Below are 13,899 nucleotides of genomic sequence, written 5' to 3'. Positions count from 1 at the left end.
ATTGGTCCTGAGCAGGGGGTTGGACTAGATGACCTCCTGAGGTCCCTTCCAACCCTGAGATTCTATGATTCAAGCCTCAGCGCCCCCTGCCCCCCACTTCACTCTACATACAAATCATCCTACCCCAGTACTTGGACCCAGGATCCACAGGGGCAGAGGGTCTGAGCCTGCGTGAAGCTGGGACCAAGGGTTCAAGCCCTATTGCTTTGCAGTGTAGAGGCAGCCCCACTGGACTGGGAGCCTGCCAAAAGTACCCCATGATCCCAGAGGTTGACTTTCTTTGCCCTCTGGACAGGCGAGTTTTCCCTCGCTGCACCATGAACTAAGGCCCACATCTGGGGAGGGCACAAGGAAGCCTGGCATATGGGTGATTGGACTGGGCCTGCATACGTAGACACTGGAGCTGCAGGTGGTGACCCAGGATTCAACAGTTCCTAACCTGTGGTTACAAATGAGCGTAGATGCTCAAGCCCTAGGTTAACAAACCCAGGGTCTCCTAATTCAAGTTCTACTAACCCTGGGCTGTCATTGCTGTGTAGACATACACCAAATAGCCTTAAAAATGGATGATCCCCAGCCAGAGCAGCTGTGTTTTAACACCAGCAGCAGGACCTTGGTGTGGACAAGGCCAATAAGGACGCTGTGGATTTTCTATTTTGTTCAAGCTGTTGCTTACCTGAGGCAGGTGGGAAGCTAGACAAGAGCCAATCGATCTGTAATAATATCAGTAACTTGCACATTAATTCCCATCCTCTCTGTACTCCTCACTGACTTGTTAACAGAGACGTCCTCTCCTTCCAGGGCCTCACACCAGGGTGCAGTTATCAAGCCATCCGCTTCAGCAATGATAAGCGGTGCATTAAACACTAGTGCATTAAACCTCGGGGGAAGGTGACTACTGGGGAGGGAGAGGAATGAGGGACCACCAGTGTCTCTCTGGCATGTGTGTAGGGGTCGGAGGGTGCCTCTGTGTGTGTGTGTGTGTGTAGGGGGTGTAAGGTGTGTGCATGTGTAGGGGTGCCTCTCTGTGTGTGTAGGGGTCTGAGGGTGCCTCTGTGTGTGTGTGTAGGGGTGTACGGGTGCCAGTTGTGTGTCTGTGTGTAGGGATCTAAGGGTGCCTCTCTGTGTGTAGGGTGTTTTGGTATAGGGGTGCCCATGTGTGTGTGTCTGTGTGTAGGGGTGTGAGAGTGCCTTTGTGTGTGTGATGGTCTCTCCATGCGGTGGGACCTGCTGAGGGCTCAGGGGGCTGGGAGGTGGGCAACCAGCCCGCCCCCAGCTGTCCTTCAGACATGCCAAACCCAGGGGGAAAAACACACAAATTGGGCTTGGTTTTGGCTTATTTGGCTTGTGAGTTGCTTGCTGGCTAGGTTTTGGCTTGTAGCTTGTTGCTTTTTCTATGATCTGTTTGGACTGGCTCCTGGCAAGCCGGGGCCAGGGGAGGCGAGAGGCCCAGGCTGCACGGGGGGCTCCCGGCGCCGGCTTGGTTTGAAAGGGGCTGAGTGGGATGTTTGGAAGACAGCCGGGGCGCTTCTCCCCCCGCTGAAGGCGCCCTGTCCAACCCCCGCCCGGGCGGCTCCCAGGGCGGCGCAGGTGAAGCCCCGGACGCCTCCGAGCCGTCCCGGGGCGGAGCCAGGCGGCAACCCGGCCCACGGGCGCAGGGGGCCCGCTGCGGAGGCGTCCGCGCAGCCCCGGAGACGCCGCCCCGCGCTCCACGGGGGCTGCAGGCTGCTTCCTCCGCCGGCCGGGCGCGGGACCGCAGTCCCAGCCCTCGCTCGCCGCCGCCGGAGAGCCGCTCCCCGCCGCGCCGCGCCGCGCCGCTCGCCCCTGCGGAGCACAGGTACCGGCTCCGCCGCGCCTTCCCTCGCCGTCCGCGGGTCGCCAGCCATCGGGGGGACCCCGGGCTCCAGCGCGGGGCAGGGGGGCTGTTAAGGGGGGCGGCGATCCGGTCGCTAACTAAGGCAGCGCCAATGCTCCGGGGCTCTTTCCTTGTGCCCTGCTGGGCCAGGGCTAGGCTCTTGCATTTCCCCCCTGGAGCGGTGCCAGCGGTTGCACCGCTCCCCTTGGGCGAGGAGGGGCTGCTTAATCCCTTAGGAAGAGGCGGGGGGGGGGGAGGGTCAGGAATGCGTTTGCCTGGCAGAGGTGGGCAACGCTTGGCAAGGGGCGAGGGACTTTCCCTTTAAATCCCCAGGTGCCCGCCTGCACAATCACTGGCCCTCCCTTGATTTCGGCCAAGGCACCCTGCAACCAGCTGAAGATCTGTGGCTAGTGGACTGAGCCGCCGGCAGGAATCTCTCATGTCGGGGGCTGGCAGGGAAGAGCTAAAGGGACCCACTTATTTGAGACGTGCCGCTGCAAAACTACTAAAGACGGGGCTTTCGTACCCATGGGTACTCATGTAAAACGGACAGGCTGGGGCCAGGTGTGTCTTTGATCCCTCAGGAAGGCCCTGAGTTTTAAGGCGCACCCGGCTAGGTGGTGGTATGGGTATTTTTCAGCCTCTTGCTAATGAGGCAGCTTGCGGTGGGGTTTTGGTCAGAAACGTTTCGATGGCTCTGGGACTGGCAGGCTGCTGGTGAGCAACGCCGGAGGTCACAGAGGAGTCTTCGCTGGGTGTGTCCACACTGCCCTCGGGGGCGCGCCTGGCTCAGGCTAGCTGCCTGCGTCCAGGCTGGCCCTATCCCCCTTGGTCAGAGCTCCCCGGGCTAGCCTGGAGCTGCAACGTCCACACCGTTCTCTTTAGCACCCTAGCTCGAGTAAAGACTGCGTGCTCTGCTTTTCCAGTCAGCAGGAGCTCGACGATAAGGGGGTCAGCCTGGGGGGTAACTTCCTTTGAGGATTTGTATTAAAAAATCCAGTCCCAGGGTGCATTACAATGTGCTGCAAGCAGCTCAGGTTAGATTGCAACGACAGTTCGGCGTGAGAGCGATTGCGTGTCTCTTTCCCCCCCGTGTCTGCTGGATCTGTCTGGCCAGCCCCGGGGAGTAGGGAGCCCCCCAACTAAGGGTGGGGATGAATTCCATTGCCATTAAACAGCACATCCTCCAACTGCCCCCCACACCTACAGCTGCTCCCCACAGCTGAGCGAAAGGATCCTCGAAAACCTTCCCACAGCAGCAGCAGGGGAGGGCTCAGCTGTGTCAACAACTGTTGGTCAGACCACAAGGCAGGCAGGTATGGATAAGCCCGGCCTGGGGGCTGTGAAGGCTCGTTGGGCTGGGCGGTAGCTTCATTCCAGCTAGGGCGGAGCAATCACTTTATCCACTGATCCAGCCGTACAAGGTCTGACTGCAGAGCCTAGTTCAGGGGGTTTTTCAACCTTTTTTCATTTGCAGCCCCCTAAAAATTTTTGAGTGGAGGCACGGACTCCTTTGGAAATCTTAAACCACTGCCCTAGTCCCAGCAACTCAGTCTCGTCCCTTGCCGGAGCCCTTCCATCTCTTGTCCCTGTGACCCTATAGCCGGTTCACCTCCGCAGACGTAGTCTTGTGGTGTTGGACCACGTTGAACTGCCTGGCGGTGCCAGCCCTGAAGAGAACTTCACTCTGACGATTCACTGAACGTCTGGGCTCACCCACCCCTGCGTTTTAACAAGGAGGGCTGCCTCTGCCCCTGCTAGTACCACCTCAAGTGAGGTCTACCTCAGCCTTCCCTTGCAGAACGCTGACACCCCAGAGAACCCTTGTTGTCCCAAGGGATGCCTTGTGTGGATTTCAGATCATGTCAGCTCGCTCCTGGTGGTTCCAGCTAGCAGTTAGGATTTGTCCAGAGCAACAAGTGCATGGATCTGCTGGTTGCTATCTTCCAGCAGAAGCCACAAGAGACCAGTTAGAATCCTCTGCACTGTCTATGCGGCTCTGATCTGTAGCGCTCGCACGAATCAGGCAGTGATGATAAATGTTACATATTTGATCGCCGTCCAAATCTTAATCCAGCAATTTGGAGGGAGGGGAGTGGGCAAAGGGTGGGGAGGGAGGAAATCGGAAAGCGACAGGTTTGTAAACAGCAGCAGTAGTGGTGGGAAAGGGGATCTCTGCTGGTGCTTTAAAGCCGTAGTGGCGAGCGCAGTTCCCAAACCTTGAGGTAGCAGGGATGTGTTTTTGATGGAGGCAGTTTTCCTAGCTGTGTGATAGCAGCCGTCCCTCTCAGTGAAAGAGCCCAGAGGGCTGATACAGGACTACTGAGTTCTGTTGAGACCACCAAGGGAACTAATTGGTGCCGGTATGGGTGGTGGTTTCATCATGTGGACACCTGCTCACGCGTAACCAGACCGAGACCCACCAACTCATTTCCCAGCAGCTCCAAAGCAGCTGTTTCACGGCACCAACGTAGATGAAAGGCTCTGCCATCCCCTTTTTGAGGCTGGCATCTTAAAACCATGGTTTGGTGGAGGGAAAGGGTGCAAAAGGCATAACAACGAGAACGGGAAAGTCATGACACACAGTGCTGGAATGAATGCTAGGTTGTGTGTCATGGGAAGTGATGGGGAAAGCCAACTACAAACCCTTTATTTTAGAAGGGCTTATGGCTGTTTGTTAACAATTAACGAATAGGTCATGACCATTCACCACCCCCCTGCTGCACTGCCCAGGACCCGTGCTGACATCTGTGTAGGAGGCTGGTGAAGTGTGCGGGTGACAAAGCACTAACGCAGCCCAGGGAGTCGTCCCCCTGGCACAAGGCAGCCGTAAAGCCGGCCAGAGGAAGATCCCCCCGTTGGAGGGGGATCCCACAGAGCCAGTGTAGCAACTCCTTTGCTACACCCATTCCTGGCTGTTGGCATAGGGAGTGTGGCTGGGAATGAGGTGGGTGGACAGAGCTTCTCCGGACCCCGCCGATCCCCAGCTTCCATAACAGGCCCTTGGAGTCACTGGCAGCCAGTGTAAGCGACAGCAGGCATGAGACTGTTCTGATTGCTGGGGACTGGACCGGCACACAGGCGAGCAGCCCAGGATCAGGGGCCATCTCAAAGCTGTCTGTGCCTCCACCCCATCCCAGTGTGCACTGTCCATACCAGGGCTGTGATTGTGTGCCCAGAAGGTGAAGCCCAGTGGAGCTTGGGGACAAAGCTGGCTCTAAGACACTTCTGTGAGCTCAGGATTTGGGGCTATGTCAGGGACTTAAATGACCTTCCAGGATAAACTAGAATACCACTGGGGGTGCTCAAATCCACAGCAGCCTCCCATGGGTGGCTCTGTAGTCCTGAATAGCCCAGAGTCTCACAGGGGATGTGCTAAGGACACGTTCCCTCCTGCCTCCACCACGCCTCCCCAGGTCAGGTGGGGGTGCCCTGGTCTGTGAGAGGGGCACTCTGGGGTGGACTGGCAGGGGGTGCAGGTCATGACGGGGTGCACTGGTCTGTGTGAGTGGGGCACTCTGGGGTGGAATAGCCGGGGGTGCAGGTCAGGGTGAATTTTCTCCCTGCCCCTTGTAGCACAGTTCCAACCTCTATACATTGCTGGGAATCTGTCTCTGGGTCCCAAGTTGAGATCAGGGCCCATGACTCATTGGAAAAAATCCCTAAGTGGCTTTGGTGACAGACACCCAGCCTCACCTGTTATGGATCCCAAGGGAAAACCAACCCCCCCCCCTTCAACAAAATCCCAAGAATGTATGCCAAGCGCTGCCTTTCCCTTTCCAGGGGAGAGCACAAAGGCTTTTGTGAGGTCTGATGCATGGCCCCAGGTTGTGTGACTCACTCCATGCTCCGCGGGACTTGGCAGGTTACCGATTGCGCTTGAGTGTCACATGAGTTTATGCCATCCCCTAGGAATTCTGCATTCATTGAAATGCCACAAACATTCAGCCAGCCGTGATCAGACTACAAAGGAGTCTATAAAGCACAGCAAGGCTGCTTTACCCAGCCCAGGAACATTTCCAAGGTCTCTTTGTACACAATGCTGCCAGCTTTCTCAGGACTTCCAAAGTCACAGACACACATCTTTGGGTCTGATTCTGCATTCCCAATCCCTGCCTTTACCCCTGTATTGTGCCATAGACTTCCATGGCATTTTTCTTGATTGACATGCATTCAACTGAGAGCAGAATCTGCCTCCTCCTCATAAAAAGGTCTGAGACTCCCATGACATCGCCCTGTCTTTGCCACATCTATGACTCCCAGGATCAGAATAATGTGTCTTATGCCTAGCAGGAGGGGAGTGGCAAAAAAGGCCCAGCCAGGAGTCAGCACAGACAGAGGGGAGTAGGGCTTGTTCCATAATGAGTTTCATGCTTCCCAATTGTTGACCTATTCAGGCACTTACAGAGGGATTGTCTGCAGGGATCTGTTGGCATGATGCTAATACTTAGCATCTCTCCTCCCAAGATCTCAAAGCCCTTTATGTTATCCCTATCTTATACATGACGGTGTCTGAGGCAGAGAGAGATTGTGTTTTGCTGAACGCCACCCAACAAGTCAATGACCAAGCTGGGAATAAGAAAAGGAGTACTTGTGGCCCCTTAGAGTCTCTAAGGTGCCACAAGTCCTCCTTTTCTTTTTGTGAATACAGACTAACACGGCTGCTACTCTGAAACCCGTCAAGCTGGGAGTAGATCCCAGATCTCTGGACTCCCAGCACTCATCCCTGTACCATCCAGAACCTCTGTCTTTTTTGCTCTTTCCCGCATGTTCACTGGCACCCATAGGTGAATGTCACTCCACAGTATTGTAACACTCAGTGACTGCATTTATCTTGCACCTTGTATCCGGAGGGCCCCAAGCAGCCAACAAAGTGATTACAGTCTGTGTGTGCAGGAAAACATTGAGTACACACTTGTGCGCGTGTCTGGATCACTTTACCCCATCCTGCCGTCCCACCACATCCCCCTACGGAAATGCACCACTAGAGAGGAGGGCAGCAGTTTAAAAGCATGCAGTGTCACTGTCTGGCACGGTTCATGCCGTGAGTGCCAACCTCAGGGCCGACACCACAAACTGGTGGTATGTTCTGTAATTAGATTTCACCACCCCAGTAACAAATATGACCTCCTGGATCATGGTAACAGTCTGGCCATGGAATCAGACACAGTCCCCTTGGGCACTGCAGTCTGTCTTGCCACCCAGGCAAGCTGGGCTGTGTGATAAATGGTCACTTACTCAAAAGTCACAAAATATTCACTTTGCTCCCAGTCCCGAGAGACTAGTCACTTACCCCAGGTCAGTTTGTACCTTAGATCTCACACTAAAGACCATGTCAGTAGCCAAGACTATAGTAAACTAACTAGGAAAAAGAAATGAGTTATTTACAGGTTAAAGCAGACACCATATAAGCACAGGTGAGCTACAGTCTGTGGTTACAAAAGATGACAGAGGTAGTCATCTGTCCACTGAATGTCTTTTAGGAGTAACCCAGGTTGACCCTGGGGATCTCTGCTTTTGTTTCCTAGCTTCAGCCCGATGAGAGTTCAAACCTCAAAGAGATAACTGTTTCTTCTAATTTGTTAGTCTAAAGGTGCCACAAGTACTCCTTTTATTTTTGTTTCTTTTTGTGAGCTTCTCTATATGCCCTTCCCCCAGAGCACAAACCAATGGGATGAGAGCTCCTGCACGTAACTTCTTCATGGGTGGATGGGGCAATCAACAAAGTTTGTCCTACAATGGAACCATTTAGTCTTGATGGTCCTTCTCGATGGGCAGGGGGAACCACTCTTCCTGTCTAGGTTCATGAGTTCAGACCAGGCACTTTTACAGTTATAAAGCAAAACTTATTACCTTATAGCACGGGACACAGATATTACAGGAAAGATTAATGCATGCCACAACTTAGTGTTTAATGTTTAGACTCATCTTTACAAATCTAACGCCTACCTTTGTACAATATTTGCTGCAAATATACAACCGTGGTTGCAACAATGATCTATACGGTCATAGGTTATGTCAGTAACGTCACAACGGGTGAGCTGGTCTGGCTTCCACCTATGAATTTGTAAGTGCTCAGCTGAAACCTACAGCCTTGGCAAGAGCTGGCACCTGGTTTACCAGCATCATGCGTGCATCAGCACTTCACATCTGTCTAGGATAGGTGGAAGAGTATTGTAACCCATTGAAACCACAGGAGAATTTTAAGTAGAGAGAAGACACGAGCTGGAATGTGGACAGTCCACCAAGACAAAGCATCATGGTGTCTTTCACAACCATGAGTGACCCAGATGAAGACAGCATCTGCCCCCAGTGCTATATTAGGTTCGCATTTCAACACTGAGTGTGAGAGTAGGGTGCCCTCTCAGCACTGCTGCCCACAGCACCTGGGTTTTCCATTGAAGTCTCCTACTGAGGTGGGTAGCTGGACCCTCCTGTCTTTTATGAGATCTCTTGACAGCAGCACCCAAGTCTCAAAGCGAAGTGAGGACTGGTCACCTTCTGTTCCCTTTAATGCTATAGTGTTTTATGTCACAGGCATGCCTCTTGGTTCTTTCTCTGCCCTGCTGGTCAGACCATGGGCAGTCTAATCCTGTTGTCCAATTCTGAAAAGATAGCAGGAGAGTAGATGTCCAGCTGAGTGCTATGGTATGTTGAAGCAAGCTGAGCTCAGCAGGACAGGTCCGTGTTTGGTGTGTAGGAAGCTAAAGGCAAGAGACATTGAGGGGCTGACAATGCTGGTGCAGCCTCTAACCTCAGCGGATGGTTCTCAGAAATAGGATTGCAAAAGGACAGGACAGTGTGGTGAGCATTGCAAGATACTGGCTGGCTGGCCTTGTGACATTATTTCCAGCTACCCAACTTCAGAGCTATGAGTAAGGCAGCGTCCGGTGGGGAGATGTACCAGTGGGTCGGCTCCCCGGGCCCAGTAGAAATATGCACCAATGTGATTGGTGCTTCCTCTTTAGTATCTTAGCAACATCTTGGCCATGGTCACTGTTGAATCCAGCATTCAGCTCCTGACCCTGCAGTGCTGAAAAGGTTTCTACTGCTGCATCTTAAACGCTTATCTGTTCACGTGGCCACAGCATCACAGAGACACAGCTTACATGTGTACTAAGCGTACGGGGTGAGGGACTATTATTAGTGTTGCAATTCTGAGAAGATACAAATGTGCTTCCAAACCACACGGCAAGCCCTGCGTATCTGCAGGGAGCAACTTCCTGCTCTGGCTCAGAGAAAAAAACACTTCATGAATGAGAAGATGGAAGAGTCAAAGACGGAATAAGTAGGTTGTCCAGGCTTTCCCCAACTACTGTGTACTGCCTATTGAGTATCTAGGGAGGCAACATCACCACAGGATGATGTCAAACCCTGACAATTAATTAGCGATACATTATTTATATTGTGGGAGAGCTTAGAGACCAGCACCCCATTGTGTAGGTCCTGTACATACACACAGTAAGAGACAGCTCCAGCCCAAAGAGCATACAATCTCAGACCAACGGAGGGTGGCCATATGATCATTCCCATTTCGCAGATGAGCCAGGAACTAGACCCGAGTCTATTGCCTTAACCTAACCTCTGGCAAGCCACGGGATCACTCCTCTGAAATAGCCATCGGTCCGGAAAGGTTAGGGTGGGTGGCCACCAACCCATCTCCTTTACAGTCCATTTATAGCTCTTGCAGAAGCTACAGCCTTTCCGGTTCATTGAGCAAAATGCTGGAAGTTCCACATTCAAAGCAGGAGCAACCAGCGTTGCATTTTTAGCCAACCCAGCTAGAACACTTTAGAAAACGAGCAGTCTAAACCTTCAGCCCCCAGACAATATCTCTTACCACGTATCTTCCTGAAAAGCCACAAATGCCGATAACCGTCTTTGCCGATAGTTCCCTCTTCCACTGTTCACAGCTCACAAGGTGAGGTTAGCGCTCTGTTATTTCCTCACCCCGCTTTCTCATTCTGAGTCAGCTAATTTAGTGGCCCGAGCCAGCTCCCAGCAAAGTCAGAGGGGGTCTTCCCATTGACTGTAATGAGTTCAGCCCTCTGTGCAGCCATGTCTGTTCTTTTTTCCTTTTCACTAGAAGTCAGACTGTAGGACTGAGAGGTTCAGTTTGTATACCATTACCCATGATGCATCATGCTTGAGGTTTCTTTGAAGCCAATATTAGCGATATGGGGTATTTAATAAAAAGACAGAGCTGGCTGAACACTGAGAAAATGTTTGGCAAATCTTAGTTTCCATTCAGCTCAGCTGTATGCAAATCCTTTAGTGATGGCAAATACACAATGCTTCGAAACCGGTCTGCATGATTCAGATGAATGAGCGTGCATTCAGCCCACTTGCAACTCAGACGGACCATTCTGCAGCTCGAATGCCAACATTATGAATAATGCGTGAGCTGCCATTTGTTCATTAGGGATGTTTTTGAGTTGTTTGCACATCCCAACCAGCTCTTAAAAGGAGAGGCAAAAATTCAGTAAGCAAAATCAGCAAAGAGAATTTGACCTGCTCTACTAGAGTGTTTTTATCTCAGACAAGAAGAAGCAATAGCGGGACTTGCCTCTCCCTTATTTACAGGGTAAGCCGGGCTCTCAGAGGGCTTAAAGTCGAGTGAATGTATCTCCCCAGCCCTCTAATGGGGCAGGTCAGCAGACATTATCCCCATTTTACAGATAGGGAAATTGAGGCAAAGAATGTTGACATTTTTCCAAAAGCAGGGAACAGAACCCAGGTCTTCTCACTACCAGTCATGCACTTAAGATATAAGACCATCCGTCTCCTTTGTAAGGAAAAAAGATCAAATAGCAAGTAAAACACAGCTTCCAACAGCATCGCTAACCCCAAGCATTCAAACAGCATGAGATTTTTTTAAAATGCTGCATTCTTTTTATTTGCCTCCCGGTTTTTGAGCCTTTTGCATTCATGTTTCTGAGCTTTTCTCCGTCACCACCAGGGCTCAACACTTACATTCTATGTAGTCTCATGTAGTCAGCCTTACTCCAGGAGCTGGGGCTTTAAGAAAATTCTTTAGTATCACAAGTCTTATGATACCAATCATGACAGCTGGTAACATGGTGCCAACGTCCTGCTAACTGTTGTGTGCCCAGCTCTTGGGTGTAAATCCAATTTCACTGACACCAGTTTTATATTCTGTTGGCTCCTATTCTTATTCCTGATTTATACTGGTGTTAGTGAAGTCAGAATCAGGCCCACTTTGTTTGTGGTAGCTGGCACCCTGCATTTGCTGCAGCTAGCTCTAGGCTGGAGCTTTACAGAGAACCAGCCATCTAGGACCCTTCCTCATGCTGAGTAGTCCCATTCTGCATACCGATTTCAGGTACCCCATGCAAAAGGCTGTATATTGAGAGTCAAAGTGGGCTCAGGGTGATGCACAGACCCTGGGCTGGATGTCTCTTGGTGAGAGTTAGGGGGCAGAATCAGGAGCCTTGCACAAGTGACATCTGCCTCCGCCTGACCCCAGGATCCTAGCCCATTACACGGCTGCTTTTGCAGCGCAGGGCTTCTGCCATCGGGGGCAGGAAGGGAGGTGCTCCATCTGAGCCTGCATCCCCTCTGATTACTTAATGCCCCTGAGATCCATCTGTACTCTGTTTGTGACTAAGCAGGAACTTTTATGTGCTATTGTTCTCCATCCAGCCCATTGAAGTAACTGAATAGCAGGCCTTGAGGTGGGTTCTAAATATACCGCAAGGCTCGTTCCTAGCTGCAGCCTGGGGGAGATAAGGCTGTTTGTGCTGCCAGGGAGGAGGAAGAGGCTGCGGGTTGGTGTCTCAGGATACAAGGATACAGAAAACGGCCCAGTTTGGCCTTGCGGAGCCTGTGGGGAGGAAGGATCTGCCTGGCCCTGGGAGATAGTGATGGGCTCGGGTGGGTTGTCAGATCTCGGGCTGATTAGAGGCTGGGCGTCTGTGGTGAATTTCTAAGAACAAAAAAGCTCCGAGGAGAGGGGAGTGCCAACGGTCTGGTGTTCCCATGCGAGACCGCACAGCCCACCATCTGCCTAATGTCTGTCTAGCTAATGCTGGCCTGTGCATGCAGCTGGTGCATCGGGGCCTTGTGACTACACTGAACCGAAGGGAGAGCCCAGCCCAGGCCGAGGGAGAGCCTGGCACAGGGGGGCCAGGCTCAGGGGCAGCAGGGGCCAGACAACCTTAAGCCTGGTCTCCACGAGCAAACCTCGGGCCTGCGGTAAACCTCCCCCACGCCCCACCAGGCTCAGAGGCCGGAGCCTTGGCAAGACACCTGAGCTGTCTGCTGCTCTCGGCAGAGCTCTGTGAGGCCCAATGCTGGGCCTGCTTTTTGCTAGCACGGATACGTCATCCGAGAGCAGCAACCCCCCCCCCAACAACTCTAGGGCACAGCGAGGGGCGAGCCAGACCTGGGGAGCCGCGAGCTGGGGCACAGCCCAGTCCTAGGACAGCAGCCAGGCCTGTTATTAATTTGTATTCCCATAGTGCCTAGGAGTCAGGGCCCAGCACCTGTCGAGCAGTGAGGGGAGAGCCTAGCCCTAGAGAGCAGCAAGGGCGGGGGGAAGGAGAGCCCAGCGCCAGCCAGCTGTGGACAGCAGCGATATGAGAAGAGCGCAGCAGCTGCCTGACAGCCTGAGAGAGCTGCTGGGGGATGACTCACTGTCCCATAAAATGTGGGACGGTTTTCTGTGTTTGCTGATGTCCCCTGGGTTCTGGGCTGAGGGCTGTCACCACCGCTGTGATGCTCAGCGCCTCTCCTCTGCTGTTCCACATGCCTGCCCTGGTCCCCTATTGCCCTGCACACCTTGTCCTCCTTTGCAAAGGGGCTGTGAATCACTTCCAGTCCCACCTGGGAGCCTTTTGCAGCCCTGTTGTGTTGGCGTGAGCAATTGCACGAGGTGCAGGGTGATGCCCTAGCCTGCTGAGATGTGCGGCGGCACCCTCTGGGACTCCCCTGGGTCAGAGGGATCCCAGCCCTGTTTCAGAGGCCTACACTCCAGCCAAGCAAGCAAAATCTTGGCGCCTCTGTCCCCTCTGAGCTTTCGAGCTCTCCCTGGTGCAGAAGCCCAGAGCCACCCCACAAAAGCCCAGCACTATCTGTTCTTGGGGAGCCCCGCAGGTCAGCATCCAGGTGGCCTGAGAGGTGCTGCTGGGTGAGCAGCACCCTGTGGACCTGATTCGTCATTGCCCCGGGGGCCCCTTTGTGCCAAGGGGCTGCTGGGCAGGCCCAAGGACCCCCCTTGCACAGAGCCCCTCAAGGTTCACGGAGGTGTGGGTAGGGAGAGGGATGGTCAGGCCATTGCCATGCCTAGCATGTCGGCACCCATCCAAAGCCCCATGGAGCAGGGCCAAACCAGCCCCTGGACAGAGGAGGTGCAAGCACAGGATGGCTCTGCCCCGGGTATGGAACAGCCCCTGGAGAGAAACTGGGCTAGGAGAGAATGTATGACACAGAGGGCAAGAGAGCGGAAGCAGAGGAGAGCCAGCCAGTCCATTTCTTTGAAAAGCGGAGCTGGGATTTGCAAGCCCAGCAGCCAAGAGCCAGGCATTCAGGGGGCTGCCAATCCAGAGCTGTTCCCACAGTGCCCAAGCCTTGTCACAGGGCAGCCTTGGCACCCCTACTGCTGGTGTCAGCAGCCCTTCAATTTCAGTACCTAGAGCCCCAGCCCAGCATGCATGGTAGAGAGTGCACCGCTCCCTCCGTGCAGAGCTGTCATGCCCCATCTCCAGTAGGTATGAGGGGAACAAAGCGCAGCTCAGTGGGCCAAGACCCCTGCTGGGAGCTGGCACCAAGCAGCTGCCGCAGTGACGAATGGCCCCGTGCAGAAGCAGGGAGTCTGCTTATTTCCTTGAGTGCGCGTCACAGGGGCCTGTATCTGCCTTCCCGGGGGTTTTACGTTTTGGCCATTGTTCAGAGCAAGAAACTCCTTTCTGGGTGTCGCGCTGCTTCTGGGCAGGGAGTGCAGCCCTCGCGGAGGGAAATACCAGCTGCCCCATGGGGAATTTAGCTTTCAGTCAAATATTCTGTAATTAACATTTGTAGATAAG

The sequence above is a fragment of the Chelonia mydas genome, chromosome 12 (assembly GCF_015237465.2).
Source record: "Chelonia mydas isolate rCheMyd1 chromosome 12, rCheMyd1.pri.v2, whole genome shotgun sequence".
In the NCBI taxonomy this organism is placed as follows: Eukaryota; Metazoa; Chordata; order Testudines; family Cheloniidae; genus Chelonia; species Chelonia mydas.
This window is presented reverse-complemented; position numbering follows the sequence as displayed.